The sequence below is a fragment of the Gracilinanus agilis genome, chromosome 5 (assembly GCF_016433145.1).
Source record: "Gracilinanus agilis isolate LMUSP501 chromosome 5, AgileGrace, whole genome shotgun sequence".
NCBI lineage: Eukaryota > Metazoa > Chordata > Mammalia > Didelphimorphia > Didelphidae > Gracilinanus > Gracilinanus agilis.
Genome location: NC_058134.1, coordinates 311726534 through 311741218, shown reverse-complemented (window position 1 = coordinate 311741218; position 14685 = coordinate 311726534).

Sequence of the window (14685 nt, the reverse complement as noted above, 5' to 3'; positions counted from 1 at the left end):
CGCTCGCTCCGGAGCCCAGCTGGAAACTGGGAGGCCGCAGATTCGGTGGGGGCTCCCCCTCCCCCGGGCCCCCGGCTGGTGGAAGGGCCGCGTTCAGCCACCCTCGAGACACCGTTGCCAAGCAACAGGCGGCTCCCGCCCCCGTCCCAGCTGCCTTAAGGGAAGCCCGCTGCCTCTGTGGTGGGGGGACGCGCCGGTGTAGCCCAGGGCTCGGTCGGCCGGCCCCGACCCCTACTCAGTGCGGTGCTCTGCCCAAGCTGGCGGTTGGCCAGCTGCCGGCCGCTGCGCAGTAGGCCCCGAGGCCCTCGAGGCCCCGGGACGTGGAGAAGCCTCCTCTGCGAGCGCAGCTCGTGCCGGCGCCCACCAGAGGGGGCACTTGTCCCAAGAACGCCCCAGTGAGCCGGCTGACCGGGGCCGGGCCTGAGGAGCCCTCGGGCCCCCGCAGAAAGCCTCCGCTAGCAAAAAGCTACTCTAGTGGCCGCGCAGGGCTAGGCTTGAACGCCGAGCCCGTGGCGCGCCTCCCTCCTCGGGCTTTACTTCTCCGAACTGGTTTGTTGGTTGCCTTCCGATTCCGGGATCTCCCTCCCGCCTCTCCCCTCAGGCCCCAACATTCGTTCGGAAGCAGCAGCCGACGCCGTCCTCCCGGATCTGTTCGTTTTCCTTCTCAGACCTTCGTGGCCATCTTTCCCAGCCTTTTTTGGCACTGGCCGCCGTTTCTTACCCCGCCCTGGGGCAGGAGGGCCCGAGCCCCCTCTCCGCCGCCCTCTTCCCCCTCAGCCCGCATATACCCCTCCCCCCAGCCTTGAAGCCCCGCCCCGCCCCCTCCGCCTTCAGCCCAAGTTCCCCCCTGGAGTAGGTCTGCTCACCTAGCCTGGCACGGCCTCGGGCCGGCCTCCCCCCTCCTAGGCCAGAGCTCCAGCCTGCCCGCGCAGCTAAAGCATTTCCACAAGCTATGGTGGGCTCCGCTTCTGGGGAGACTCGACTCCGAGCTCCGCCCCGTCCGCGGCCCCAGCGAGATCCTGTCCGTGTTCCGCCTGTCCCCGCGGGACGGACGTCCCCTCCATTCCCCGTTCTCGGCAGCCGCCAAGGGAGCTGCTAGAAGGATTGTGGAACCTCCCGCTTCATTTCCTTCCCTTCTGATGACTCTGGAAACACACCCAGCCGTGGCACAGCCCGAGAACTCTTTGGCCATAATTCCAATGTAAACACTTTTTATTTAGGAGGCAGCTGGGGGGCTCAGCGGATGGAGAGCCAGACCCAGAAACGGGAGGTCCTGGGTTCAAGTGTAGCCTCAGCCACTTCCCAGCTGGGTGACCTTGGGCAAGTCACTTGACCCCCATGGCCTACCCTTACCGCTCTTCTGCCTTGGAGCCAGTGCCCAGTACTGACTCTGGAGACGGAAGGTGAGGGTTTAATTTTTTTTTTAATTTAGTTTTTAGATTATTTCCCATGTTCCCATGATCCATTTTCTCCCCCAGCCGAGAAGCAATTGCGCTGGGCCGTATAAATGTTGCTTCCACTAGATAAAGGAGTTCTTGTTTATCACACTCCAAACCCGAATGTAGCCAAGACCAAAAAGGAAAGCCGGAAACTGGGAGTTTTTTTCCATTTTATTCATTTTCGCTCCATAAAGATCTTTTAAAGCCCAAACCTTTGACTTTCAAGAATTCTAGATTGCTCTCCAGAATGACTGGATCCGTTCATAGTTCTGTCTAGAGTGTAGTCGAGCCTCTTTTTCCATATCCCTTCCAGGTTAGCCACTCTGGGAGCTCCAATCAGTGGCGTCTTGGCCACCTCTATATCAAAGCCTCTTGATGGCTTTGATTTCTTTGGCCCCAAACTGGCCTTACCTTTTGAGCCTTTATCCGTTGGGGAATGGCTCGTATTCAGAGACATCTGACAGCCTTTTCGCTACACTTGAGATGGGAGCCTCTTTCCAAGAAACCACCGAGCAGATTCCCTCCCAGTTTTCTGCTTTCCTTTTTGGTCTTGGCTACCTTCGGGTTTGGAGTGTGATAAACAAGAACTCCTTTAACGACTTGCAATCAATCCACGCCTTTCCTAATTGGCTCCGGACTTCTTGCTGACCACTTTGATTTTATCTTGATAAATGGCGTCAGATAGTAATCTATGCGAGTTTCTGCCAGAATGCTTTCCAGTTTTCCCGGCAATTTTTACCGAAAAGTGAATTCTTATCCCAAACCTTGGGTCTATACCTCTGTCAAAGACAGGCTACTGGCACGTTTTTACTATTGCTTATTGGTGGCTGCTCTGCCTTTCTATTTCTTAGCTAGCGCCACATAGTTTTGATAATTACTGCTTTACAATTTGGTACTGCTGCATTATTTCTCAAATTCCTTTAATATCCTTGATCTTTTGTTCTGCTGGATGACTTTGGTTCTTTTTTCTAGCTCGCCAAAATATTTTAAAAGGGAAAAGGACCTATTTGTAGAAACATATTTATTGTAGCGGCAAAATAGTGGAAATTGAGAGGTTGTCCCTCCACTGGACAATGGCCAAACAAGTTATGGTATATGATTGTGGTGCAATACTATTGGGCTATAAGTGATGATGCTCAGGATGCCTTCCGAAAAATCTGAAAAGACTTATAGGAACTGAAACAAAAAGAAGTGAGCAGAACCAGAAAAGCATCATACCCAGTGACAGCAATATTTTCTGATGATCCATTGTGAATGACCTAGCTATTCTCAACAATGTGATACAAGCAATTCCAGAGACTCATGATGAAAAATGTTACCTCTGCCCTCTAAGAAAGAACTGATGAAGCCTAAATACAGCCTGAAACATACTATATACCACTTTCTTTCTCTCCTCTTCCTCCTCCTCCTCTTCTTTCTCCTTCACAAAATGACTAATAGAGAAAAATATTTTACATCATTGTATGTGCAAAATCTGTATCAGATTGCTTACAATCTCAGGGAGGAAGGAAGGAAGGAATGGTGGGGAAAAGGGAGAAAATTGGGAACCCAAACTTTTAAAGAAAATGAATGTTAAAAATTGTTTTTACATATCATTGGGGAAAATTATTTTAAGAACAAAATAACTTTTTGGTAATTGGGGTGGCAGTGAATAAGATTATTTTAGGTAGGATTGTAATTTTAATTATATTGGCTCTGCCTATCCATGAACAATCAATATTTCTCCAATTATTTAAATCTGACTTTATTTGTATAAAAAGTATTTTATAATTATTTTTGTGTAGTTCTTGGTTTTGTTTTGGCAGGTATATTCCCAGGTATTTTATTTTGTCTATACTTATTTTAAATGGGGTATTTCTATCTCTTCTTGCAGGTTTTTGTTAGTGAAACATAGCAATGCTGATGCTTTATATGGGTTTATTTTATATCCTGCTATTTTTCTAAAATTACTGATAGTTTCAACTAACTTTTAGTTGAATGTCTAGAATTTTCCAAACATATCATCACATCACCTATAAAAAGAGATAGTTTTATTACCTCTTTGCCCATTCTGATTCCTTCAATTTCTTTTTCTTCTTATTGTTATTGGCAGTATTACTTATACATTATTAAATAATATCAGTGATAATGGGTATCTTTGTTTCACTCCAGATCTAATCAGGAAGGCTTCTAGTTTATTCCTGTTACAAATAAAATGGTTTTATTTAGATGCTTCTAAACACTTTAAGAAAAAAAATCCATTTATGCATCTTCTTTCCAGTGGCCTTTAATAGGAATGAGTGTTGTATTTTGTCAAAGGCTTTTTCTGTATCTATTGATGTAACCATATGATTTTAGTTATTTTGTTATTGATATGCTAAATTATGTTGATAATTTTCCTTATATTAAATTATCCCTGCATTCCCATCTGATCACAGTGTATAATCTTTGTGATATTATTGTAGTCTCTTAGCTAATATTTTATTTAGGATTTTTAATGCATATCATGATTGAAATTGGATTATAGTTTTCTTTCTCTATTTTTTTGCTCTTCCTTGTTTAGCTTTCAGCCACTTATCTATTTCATAAAAGAAATTTGGTAGAACTCCTTTACCTGTTATTTAAAATAATTTATTTAACATTGTAATTAGTTGATCTTTAAATATTTTAAATAAATTAAATAAAATCACTTGTAAATCCATCTGGTCCTGATGCTTTTTACTTAGACAGTTCCCTTACGGCTTGTTTAATTTTATTTTCTAAAATAGATTTATTTAGATATTCCATTTCCTCCTCTGATAGTCTAGGCAGTTTATATTTTTGTAAGTATTCTTCCCTTTCCCTTATATTGTTAAATTTATTGGCTAATAATTGGGCAAAATAACTCCTAATAATTGCTTTGATTTCATCTTCATTGATGGCCCTTTTCATTTTTAATGCTAGTGATTTGGTTTCCTTTTTTCTTCTTAAAAGTCATATTAACCAGTGGCTTATCTGTTTAGTTCATTTTCCCACAGAACCAACTCCTAGTTTTATTTATTAATTAAATAATGTTCTTACATTAACATTTATTCATCTTGCCTTTAATTTTTAGGCTTCTCAATTTAGGGATTTTTAATTTGTTCTTTTTCTAGTTTTAAAAATTGCACTCTCGATTCCTTGATCTATCGTTTCTCTATTTTAGTGACATTATGCATTTGGGGACCTAAAGTCTCCTCTAATCACTGCTTTTACCTTATTATCCCCTTGGTTTTGGCATATTGTTTCATTATTCCCTTCTCTTCGATGGTTATTTATCGTTTCTATGACATTCTTTTAGCCATTCATTCTTTAAGATTAAGTTACTTCATCTCCAATTAATTTTTGCTTTGTGTTTCCAGGCTCCCCTATTACCCACAATTGTTACTGCATGATGGTTTCAAAAGGCTGCCTTTAATAGTTCTGCTTTTCTACATTTAACTATAAGGTTTTGCCACTTTTAGTAAAAGTACCATGTACAGTTGAGAGAAGTTATATGCCTTTATATTCCCATTTAGTTCTCGCAAGAGAACTATCATATATAGCTTATCTAACATTCTATTTATCTCTTTGATTCCTTCTTCTTATTATTATTTAAATAGATTTATTTAGTTCTGAGAAGAGCAGGCCCAGTGCGAGAGCTCAAACCTTTCCGGCTGCTGAAGGGATTGGTGAAAGAAGCCTCTCAAGGGAAGTGCCCTCTTATCCTCCTATTCATATAAAATTCTTAGTATTCTTCTCCTTTGCCGGGGGCCCATGGATTTTATCAGGAATGTGACAGGGACTTGGTCACTGAACTTCAGGAAGGTTAACCTACAGCCATTCCCTATTGTGATTTTTTTTTTAAACCTTGCCTTCGGTCTTGGAGTCTATACTGTGTATTGGCTCTAAGGCAGAAGATTGGTAAGGGTGGGCAATGGGGGTCAAGTGACTTGCCCAGGGTCACACAGCTGGGAAGTGTCTGAGGCCAGATTTGAACCTGGGACCTCCCTGTCTCTAGGCCTGACTCTCCATCCATTGAGCTACCCAGCTGCCCAGCCTATTGTGATTTTCTTTAGGATTCCTAGAAAAGTTAGGAAAAATCATGTTGGGGATCATTCTGAAGGACTTCCCCCAAAACGCTGTGCACCTCCAGAGGAAGAAATGCTGGAGTCTGAATACAGATTAAAGCACACTTTTAAAGAGCATGGTTATTCTTCACTTTATTTTGGTTCTGCTTTGTGTTTTCTTTTGCAGCATGGCTAACACGGAAATGGTTGGCCTGACTCTGATGGGGCCTCATCTGAAGAAGGGACCGAGGACTCGACTAAGGAGAACACAAGTTGTATTGTGGGAGAATATAGTAACGGAGTGGCTAATAGAGTAAATAAGTAATTAAGGTAAGGAGGTAAAGAGGCCTGGCGAGTAAAGGCAGGGAAGGAGAGAAAGGATGCTGTAAAAGGTAAGAGAGCGGGCGGGGCCTCTCGGGAATGTTTTTTATCGGGTTTTAGTTCCTAGGGAAGGGGTCCTTTGGGGAGCTGTTGCCCTGCATCTCCGGGGAACTGAGCTCCCTTTACCTGTGGTCCACTTTGGTTTGCCTGGTTCACTCTGTTTGCCCATTGGGGGCAGCAAATAACCATGTAAACGGGATGCCAGTATACTACAACGACATGCTAAATACCCCGGGGCAACTTTGGGGCAAGTTTTGCTCTTTTCTGGGCAGGCTCCAAGAAAGGCAGCCAGTGTGGAAATTGAACCTTGTTTGAGCCCAGTCTGGTGGCCTGAGAAACGGAGCCACCGGTACTTGCTGTTCAGAGACTCCCGCTGTTGTGGGAGAAGCCCAGTCAAGTTTGTGGCAGGGTCTGGCCAAGAAGGTGAGACTCAAACTGTTCAGTCCAGAAGTCAGAAGAGAATTTGATTTGGAGAAGTGGTTTTAATAGTGGCATAATAGGTGAAGAGCTGGTGGAACTGTCTGGGGGCTAATCAGGTATCCTTAGGGCTAGCCCAGAGGCTGATGGAGGAGCAGCTCTAGCTCTAGCCATCAGGGCTGCCATACTTATTCGGGTTTGCGGGCTATTCATCTCCCATTCCAGAGAAATCTTCCCCTCTCCTAGAGGATAAGGAGCATGCGCCTGATGGGGGGCTTCTTCTGGAATGCCAGAGTCCCCAGTGCGCGGGTTCCCCGTTCTCCCTTTGTCCCCTTGCCATCACCAGTCATTGTGGGAGGCCCACCCGAGGTAACTAATGACATCTTACCGTTCTAAACTAGAGTAAAGAACGCTGGGAGTCCTGAACGGAGCGGCTCGGGAGGCACGAAACCCACGCTCAGTGTAGAACGTCACAGATCCAGTACATAGAATGGGGAATTGAACAATCTACAGTTCATGCTTGACCAAAGCAGAAACTCGGGGTTTCACAGTTGACCGTTAACCAGTGCTAACTGGTGAGAAATGCCAGATTTCAGAGCCTGCGGGCTGTTCCTATTAGTGCCCCTGGAAACCAAGGACCGAGGTTATGGCTAAAGACTGTTGGGCAGCCTCATTCTAACCCACTAGTTATTGTTCCATGTCCTTCTGATTGTGTCCAGCTGCTTGGCAAGGTGTGGGGGGCACCTTGCCAAGGTTTGGCCGCTTGGCGGGCTTCCTGATTCGGCTCAGGATATTATTTTAGATAGATGCTATTTTCTGTCCCTTTCCTACATTTCCTTTCCCCCCCTTATCTCCATTTTTATTAAAATTAAATTGTTTAGAGCTACTAACAGACTCCTGACTAACTTGAGAGTCAATTTTATGAATGGTGACCACAATCTTTTTTTAAAAATTAATATTACACTTGAGAATTTTACTTTCATTTGTTACAGTTCTGAATTGCTCGCCTTCTCAGGGAGGGGGAAAGGAAGGAAAGGGGCAGGGGATGTGGAAATCCAAAATATTTTTAGAAGAATGTTAGACAAAAAAATTAAGATATTAAAAAAAAAGAAACATCTTGGGCAGAGAGTTGTGTTGGATGGCGCGTGCCGTTATTCCAATCTGGACATATGTCTCTCCAAGCCAGAAGTGGCTCCGATATAGATGGGTGATAGAGCAAATAGCATTATTTTTAGTCGACAGATCTAAGAATGAGGGTTACATGAACATTTTTTCCTTTATACTACCTTGAGGGTCCAGGGGTAAACGGTGGGACTCTTCTTCTAAAAACTGTAAGGATACAAACCCTCGCTTATGCGCTTTCCATTATAATGAGGTCTTAGCAAAGGTATTTGGTAAGATGGCAGAGGAGCTCTCAAGTATTTCCTCCATACATGGAAGGCGCATTTTCCCCCCCACACACAGCATCTCTGGGAAGAATAGGCACACATTGATAGTCCGCTGGTAGTGAGACACCTGTGGAAAAAGCAATTCACAATTACGGAATGGAAAGGGCTCAAAGGCCTGTTTTAATCGAATCCTCATATGGGTGCACTTGTGCATTTGGAGGGCTCCTGTTCCTCGAAGCTGCTTCTTCCTTCGAGTGCATCTGACTGGAGTTCGTGTCTCCTCTCAGTCAGACAGCTCGGCTTCAAGCGCCATGGCTCATGGGCCAGGCAGAAAGGAAAGGAGAAGCTCACCATTTCTTCTTTCCCGTGAGCAGTGCCTCCTCGAGGGTCTGGACCTCCCTCAACTTTTGTCTACTGGCTTGAAGCTGATGAAATCTTTCCAGCACTTTCAATATTTGAAGTACTATAAAAGCCGGAAGCACACGTTTTGCTTATCTGATGAGGCGTCAAAGGAAAGTGTCCACATTTTACCCAGAGATTGGCTGCAATTTTACTGCCAGTTCAACCCCCACTTTTTTAAAACCCTTGCCTTCCCCCTTAGAAACAATAGAATGTCTTGGTTCTGGGGCAGAAGACTGGTAAGAGCTAGGCAATGGGGGTCAAGTGACTTGTCCAGGGTCACACAGCTGGGAAGTGTCTGAGGCCAGATTGGAACCCAGGACATCCCGTCTCTAGGCCTGGCTCTCCATCCCCTGAGCCACCCAGCTGGCCCCTAACCCTTTTCTATGACACGAATACTTCACAATCTAGGCCTGAGTCCTGTGACTCAATCAAATGCATTGAGGGAGGGAATCATGTTCATATGAATGTAATAAAAATGACATTAGAAAACATGCTAATTCAGCTTAGTGAATGGAAAAATGAGTTGGAGGGTGAAAACTATAACATGAAGGGGAGAGAAGAGAGTGATAGAGAAACAGAGGAGAGAATTGTGTGTGTGTGTGTGTGTGTGTGTGTAAACCCACCAGAAGCCATGACAAATAACAAACACTTATTAAATGTCTGTTCTGTACCAGGCACTGGACTGAGCACTGATAATACAAAGAGAGTCCCTATAAAGAAAGACAGTCCCTGCTCTCTTGGAGCTTACAGTTCAGTGAGGGAGACCATCTTCAGTCATGCACAAATAAGTTAGAGAAATTGGGAACCAGCATGAAAGTGGGGTGCTGGCTAGGATCTGAAGGAACGAGGGAAGATGGGAGGTGGGGACAAGAGGGAGAGAGCCAGGTGATGCGATGTCTCCTTTGAGGATCTCAGCCCAGAAGAGGTATAAAGAAGGAGTAAAAGCTTGGAAAGAAGGGATGGGATGTGAGAAAGAAAGAAATCTCTGGGCCATCATTCTGAGCTGAAGATCCGGGCTTGAATTGTGGCCAATTAAAGCTCGAGATCTCACCAGGCCCAGCCTGTGGCAAAGATTCCCTTTGGATAGTCACCAGTGTGATTTATGAGGTTTGGATCATTACCTCACAGAAGGTTCACAGTACGTCGGGACCGTGCTCTAGCTCTAGCATTTGGGAACAAGGGTTCGGGATGTTTGCTACGAAGTCGTAATTTCCAGTGTTAGGTTGAGATAAGAAAACTGAATTCATCCTCCAGAACTATCCCAGTGCTTGGGTCAAAGGAACTTTCTTGGCCCTCATACTCCGGGGAGCCTGGAGCTGACCCAAATCTCCTCAGGATCAAAGCAGGCCGGGACGTGCCAAGATGATTTTCCTATGATCTCATCAGGCTGGCTGTCCACACGCCTTTCCCAGTGAACCCAGCCTCTTCTGCATGAGTTCAGCTTCCCCAGATAACTACACAGACCTAAAGCTTTTATTCAATATTATTAACTGCGTTAACCTACTAAGCTTCCAAACTACATCCCTTGGCCAATACCAAGATTCTGCCATTATTATTGATGTCCCATCCACAGTTTGCTTAATAACTGGGTCTAACTCTTTCTAAAATTTATAATTGCGGTAATTTATCTAAAGGATTGTATGTGATTACTTGGTTCATGACCAATAATATAAAGGTGATAAAAATTTTCCTTTCAGGGGCCAGCCATGGAGAGCTTTAGAAAACAAACGCAGATTTTATATTGGATCCTGGAGGCAATTGGGAGCTGCTGGAGTGAACTGAATGGGATGGGGAAGTCAGGGAGGAATATTATCGAATTGGCACTATTTAGAAAATCAATTTGAGAAGCTGTTTGCCCTTCATTTTGCTTTTTTTTTTTTTTAAACCCTTAACTTCTGTGTATTGGCGCCAAGGCGGAAGAGTGGGAAGGGTGGGCAACAGGGGTCAAGTGACTTGCCCAGGGTCACACAGCTGGGAAGTGTCTGAGGCCGGATTTGAACCTAGGACCTCCCATCTCTAGGCCTGACTCTCAATCCACTGAGCTACCCAGCTGCCCCTGCCCTTTATTTTGAAGAGGACCAGTGGTGATGTCTTGAATCACTCATGAAATGGATTTAAGTGAGGCATTTAAGATAGTCACTCTCTCTTCCAGAGTCATGGAAGTCCAGTGGCAGGACAAAAGTCAGGAGGCCTGGTGATGGCCTGGGATGCAGTGGAAGATCAAAGCTTCTTTGATATCTAATCAAGTTCTAAGTGCCTCACAGCTCCTGCTTCAGTCGCCTTTATGGCTGTTGGAAGAAACTGTTCTCATCCACCCATTCCACTAGGGGAAGTCTTCACATGCGTGGGATAGACACCCCTTAGCTCTCTGAAGGATTTGAGGTCTGTCAGTTCCCCTCAACTTGGTTTAGACACTTGCTGAGAGTTTTCCCAGAGTGTGGCCACTGTGCATACTACAGCTTCTTGGAACCACAGACGAGAATTGGGTGAGAGGTGGATATCAAAAGTGGAATAGCAGCCCTGAGAGGGGCTTGGCAAACCCTCACATCAGAGAGCTGAGTGGAATGGGGAGAGGCTTAAGGTGGAGAAATCAGCTAATAATCTATCTCAATAGTCTAGGAGTAGAGGGCCTGCACTAGTGTGGTAGCAGTGACTGAGAAGAGAAGGATACATGCATAGGACGTGACAAAGGCAAAATTGGACCTGGTAACTGATCACATATTTGGGGAAGGGAGAAAGAGGATGAAAGAGAGAGTCAAGAATCAAGGATGACACCTAGATTTTGAGCATGAATGAATGGGAGTGAATTTCCAAAGAAATAGGGAAATGAGACAGAAGGAAGGGTTTTGGAGGAATGAATTCCATTTTGAACATGCTGAGTTGAAGATATCTTTAAGACGTGTCTTCCATGTCAAAATGTCCATCGTTCATTGGAGATAGGAAACCAGAAACCAAGAGTTTAGGACTAGACAAATAAATGTGAGAATCATCTGAGTGGAGATAGTGATTGAACCTCGTGGAGCTGATGAGCTCCTAAGTGAACTAGTATAGAGGGAGAGGAGAAGATCCAGGCCAGAGCTTTGGGAGACATTCAGAACTAATGAGCATGACCTGAATGATGGTCCAACCAAAAAACTGAGAAGGAATGGTTAGATAGATGATTTGAAGGTAAAAGACTGCAGAGGAACTCAAGAAGGATGAGGACTGAGAAAAAGACTATTAAGTCTGGCAATGGAGAGACCAGTGGCAACTTGGGAAAGAGCAGTTTTAGTTGAGTGGTGAGATCAGAGGTGAGCTCACAGAGAATCAAGGAGGAAGTGAAGGGAAAGGAAAGAGAGACATTGATTCCAGATGTCCTTCTCTTTTTCTGCAGATGAAGGAAGCATAGGCATATGCAGAGCCAGTAGGGCAGTAGCCAGCAGACTGGAAGAGACTGGGATTAGTGCTTGGGCGAGGCCAGAGAAGCCAGGAGGCAGAGTCGAGGAGGGAAAGCATGCCAGGCACAGAGGTCAGTCAGAGAAAATGCTTGGAGCTGAGGCATTGGTGTTTTGTTAAGGAATTGCAAGGAGCAATCCAGTGTCCCTGGACTGGAGTACGTGGGTGGGGGGCTGGAGGGGGGAGGTGTAAACTATAAGAAGGTTGAAGAGGGTTTTTTGGGGGGAGGGGGAGAAAGTAGGTTATAAAGGACTCTGGATGACAGGGCTTTATATTTGATTCTGGAAGTCTTAGGGAGCCACTGGAGTTTATTGAGCGGGGGTGTAACACTGGTGCCCAAGTACTTTAGAAGAATCACTGGTGGCCGAGTGGAATGTGGCCTGGAGTCCGGCGAGACTTGGGGCAGCTAGACCAATAACCCCGGGGGGAGAGAAGGGGCCCTGTACAAGTGATGTTGCAAAGGAGGAACTGGATGTGCTGCAGGGAGACACAGCGAAGAGGCAAGGATGACACCTAGATTTGGAGCATGAGGGTTGGGATGGTGGGGTGGCCATTGGAAATTGAAGACTAGTGGTCAGTGGAGAGCAGACAATGAGCAGCACAGAGTAGATTGGAGAAACACCAGCATGGAAATGAAAATGGAGTCCATGGGATTTAATGAGATCACCCAGTGAAAGGATAGAGAGGGAGAAGAGGACCCAGGATGGAGCTTTGAAGGTTAGAGGCTATGACCTGGATGAAGAACCAGTGAAAGAGACTAAGAAGGAACAATCAGGTAAAGAGAAGAAGAACTGGGCCGGGGGAGTGTCCTGAACAGGGGCAGATTCTAGAATTTAGGAATCCTGTGTTAACTGCTCGCCCAGCAAGCTGATTCTCTCCCTCAAGGCTCTGGAGTCGCTGCCTCCCCTGACCAGAGATCAGTGGTCTCCAAAGCTGGGGCTGTGAGCAGTCAACTGGAAGGCGGGAGGGTGGGTTTCTAACAGAAATGACCACCTTTCCATTCATTAGCCCCAAACTGCTCCAAGGCATGCCCTCTAGCTCTCTAGGCAAGCCCCCATTCCTCTTGAACCTTCTACCTCTCAGGAAAATGGAGTTAATGATGCTAATCTAGCTGCACCCAGGTCCCACAAAGGCAGCTGAACAGCTACAAATAGGAAATGCCCCACTTTACCCTATAGCAGATGGGTGCAGCAGGTAACGGTCAAAAGCCGGGCTCTGGGCTTTGGGGGAGTGTGTAAGCAAGAACCTCATCCCCCTCCGTTTTTCTTTTTCCATGGTGGGCAGTCATGAACTGCCTCTGATTCCCGCTCTGGATCTCCAGGCTCTCTTTCTCCAGAGCTGGCCTCTCCAGAACTTCAGTGTCATTCTCGACTCATCGCTCCGACTCTCTCCACATATCCACACTTTCCTCTTGGGTCTGGTTGTCTTTAACAATCATTCCTTCCTTTCGACTCCAACTAGCGGCCCCCCAAGTTCAGGCCCTTATCCCGCAGACTGTGAAAACCCTTCCTCATTGGTCTCTCTGCCTCAAGTGTCTCCTGTGGAAACGTAACAAGCACTAGCCTGACCCCCTTTTTTGGTACCCCAAGTCACCGCGTGGATGGGAAAGTGGAGGATCCTGCTTCCCTCTGGGGTGATGGTGGAATGCTCCCGGCAGTGGGGTAGCTCCTGGCCCCAAGAAGGTCCACCCTCCAGTCCAGACTCCCGCTGCAGTTCACCAAATCAGGGGGCTCAGGAAATGGGAGCAGGCGGAGGAAGCAGGTCTCTGGCCTCAGGACCAAGGACAGAGGAGGTGGCCCCTGCGTGCGGGTGGGCTGTGGTCTGGCTGCTCCGCTGCCTAGGGGAGAGGGCCAGAAGGGTGCCAGCCTGGGTGAGCTGGCTTGGGACTGGCCGGGGGCACGGCCAGTTGAGTCGGTGCAGCTCGAGCAGCCCGAGTGGGGAGGAGGCTGCTAAGGGAAGAGCCTGCTGCCTCCTTTTTCTCTGGCCGGCATTTTACTATTTAAAAAATCATAAGCAGACGAGCTCCAGTCCGAGAATCTCCCCACTCCCCACTCCAACCCTTCTCCCACCGAGCCGGCCAGGCTCCGCTGCTCCATAAACTCCAGCAGCTCCCTGTTTCCTCTCCCACTGAAAGGCTCCCCAACGCGAGCCCAGCCTCTCCTCGTAGAGAACAGAGAGCGCTTTGCTGTTTCTTTCTCTTCCCTTTCCAAATAGCTGTCTCTGGTGTAGCCCAGTAAGACCTGCGCGTCCACGCTGGGCCACACTCGCGCACACACATGCTCTCCTATCTATCATCTATCTATTGTCTGTCTAGGGCCTGAGGAGGGTCCCCCCCTCCAGGAGTGCCGTAGTAGGAAAGGGGAGTCCAGGCGGCCCGTCCCAATGGCAGGGGCGGGCTGCTGGGCCCCTAAGGGGCCCCTGTCCCCAGGCGCCCTGCCGGAGCGGGATGCCTGGAGTGAGCCCCTTCCGGGGGGCCCTGGCTGTCAAGCCTGGCACGAGGCGGGGGGAGGGCAGCTTGAAAGGCAGCAGGAGAGCGGGGCTGCCCAGCGGCTGGGGCTGAGAGCGAGGGGCAGGTGCACTTTCCCCCCCGGGAGTGGATGCCTGACCCGAAGGGCGGGGAAGGCCGGAACCCTTTTTCGTGGGTCCTACAGCTGGCGGCAGGAAGCAGCAAGCTCTTCCCAGGGGGCGGAGTCGCTGCCTGAGGGATGCTGCGGTGCCCGTCTCCCTCCCCAGCCCCCTCCCTCAGGCTGGGAGAGGCCAGCCACCCCTCCCGCCTGCTGTCCCGTCCTCCCGGTGCCTCTCCCGCCCGGGCTCCAGTTCCCCCGCTGGTGCTCCCCCCGCCCCCATCTTCTCCCTGTCTAACCCTCTCCTCCTCGTCCTCCTCCCCTTCTCTCTCCCTCCCTCCCTCTCTCGTTCACTCTCTCCTCCTCCGCGGCTCCAGGCTTCTTGTCTCCTCCCTGCAGGCTCTGCCAGCAGTCCGGGAGCGGCCGCCTGGGGGCTCTTGGGGAGCGCAGCGCGCCCCCCTCCCCCCCCCCGCCTCCTAGGCTACCAGCCTGCCATTTGTTTCCGGGAGAGAGGGGGGGAAGGGAGGGGGCCGGGACTGCATCACTTCGCCCGGCTGCTACTGCAGGGCCAGAGGAGCAGGTGGACGGCGAGCCGAGAAGAGGGAGGGCGGGC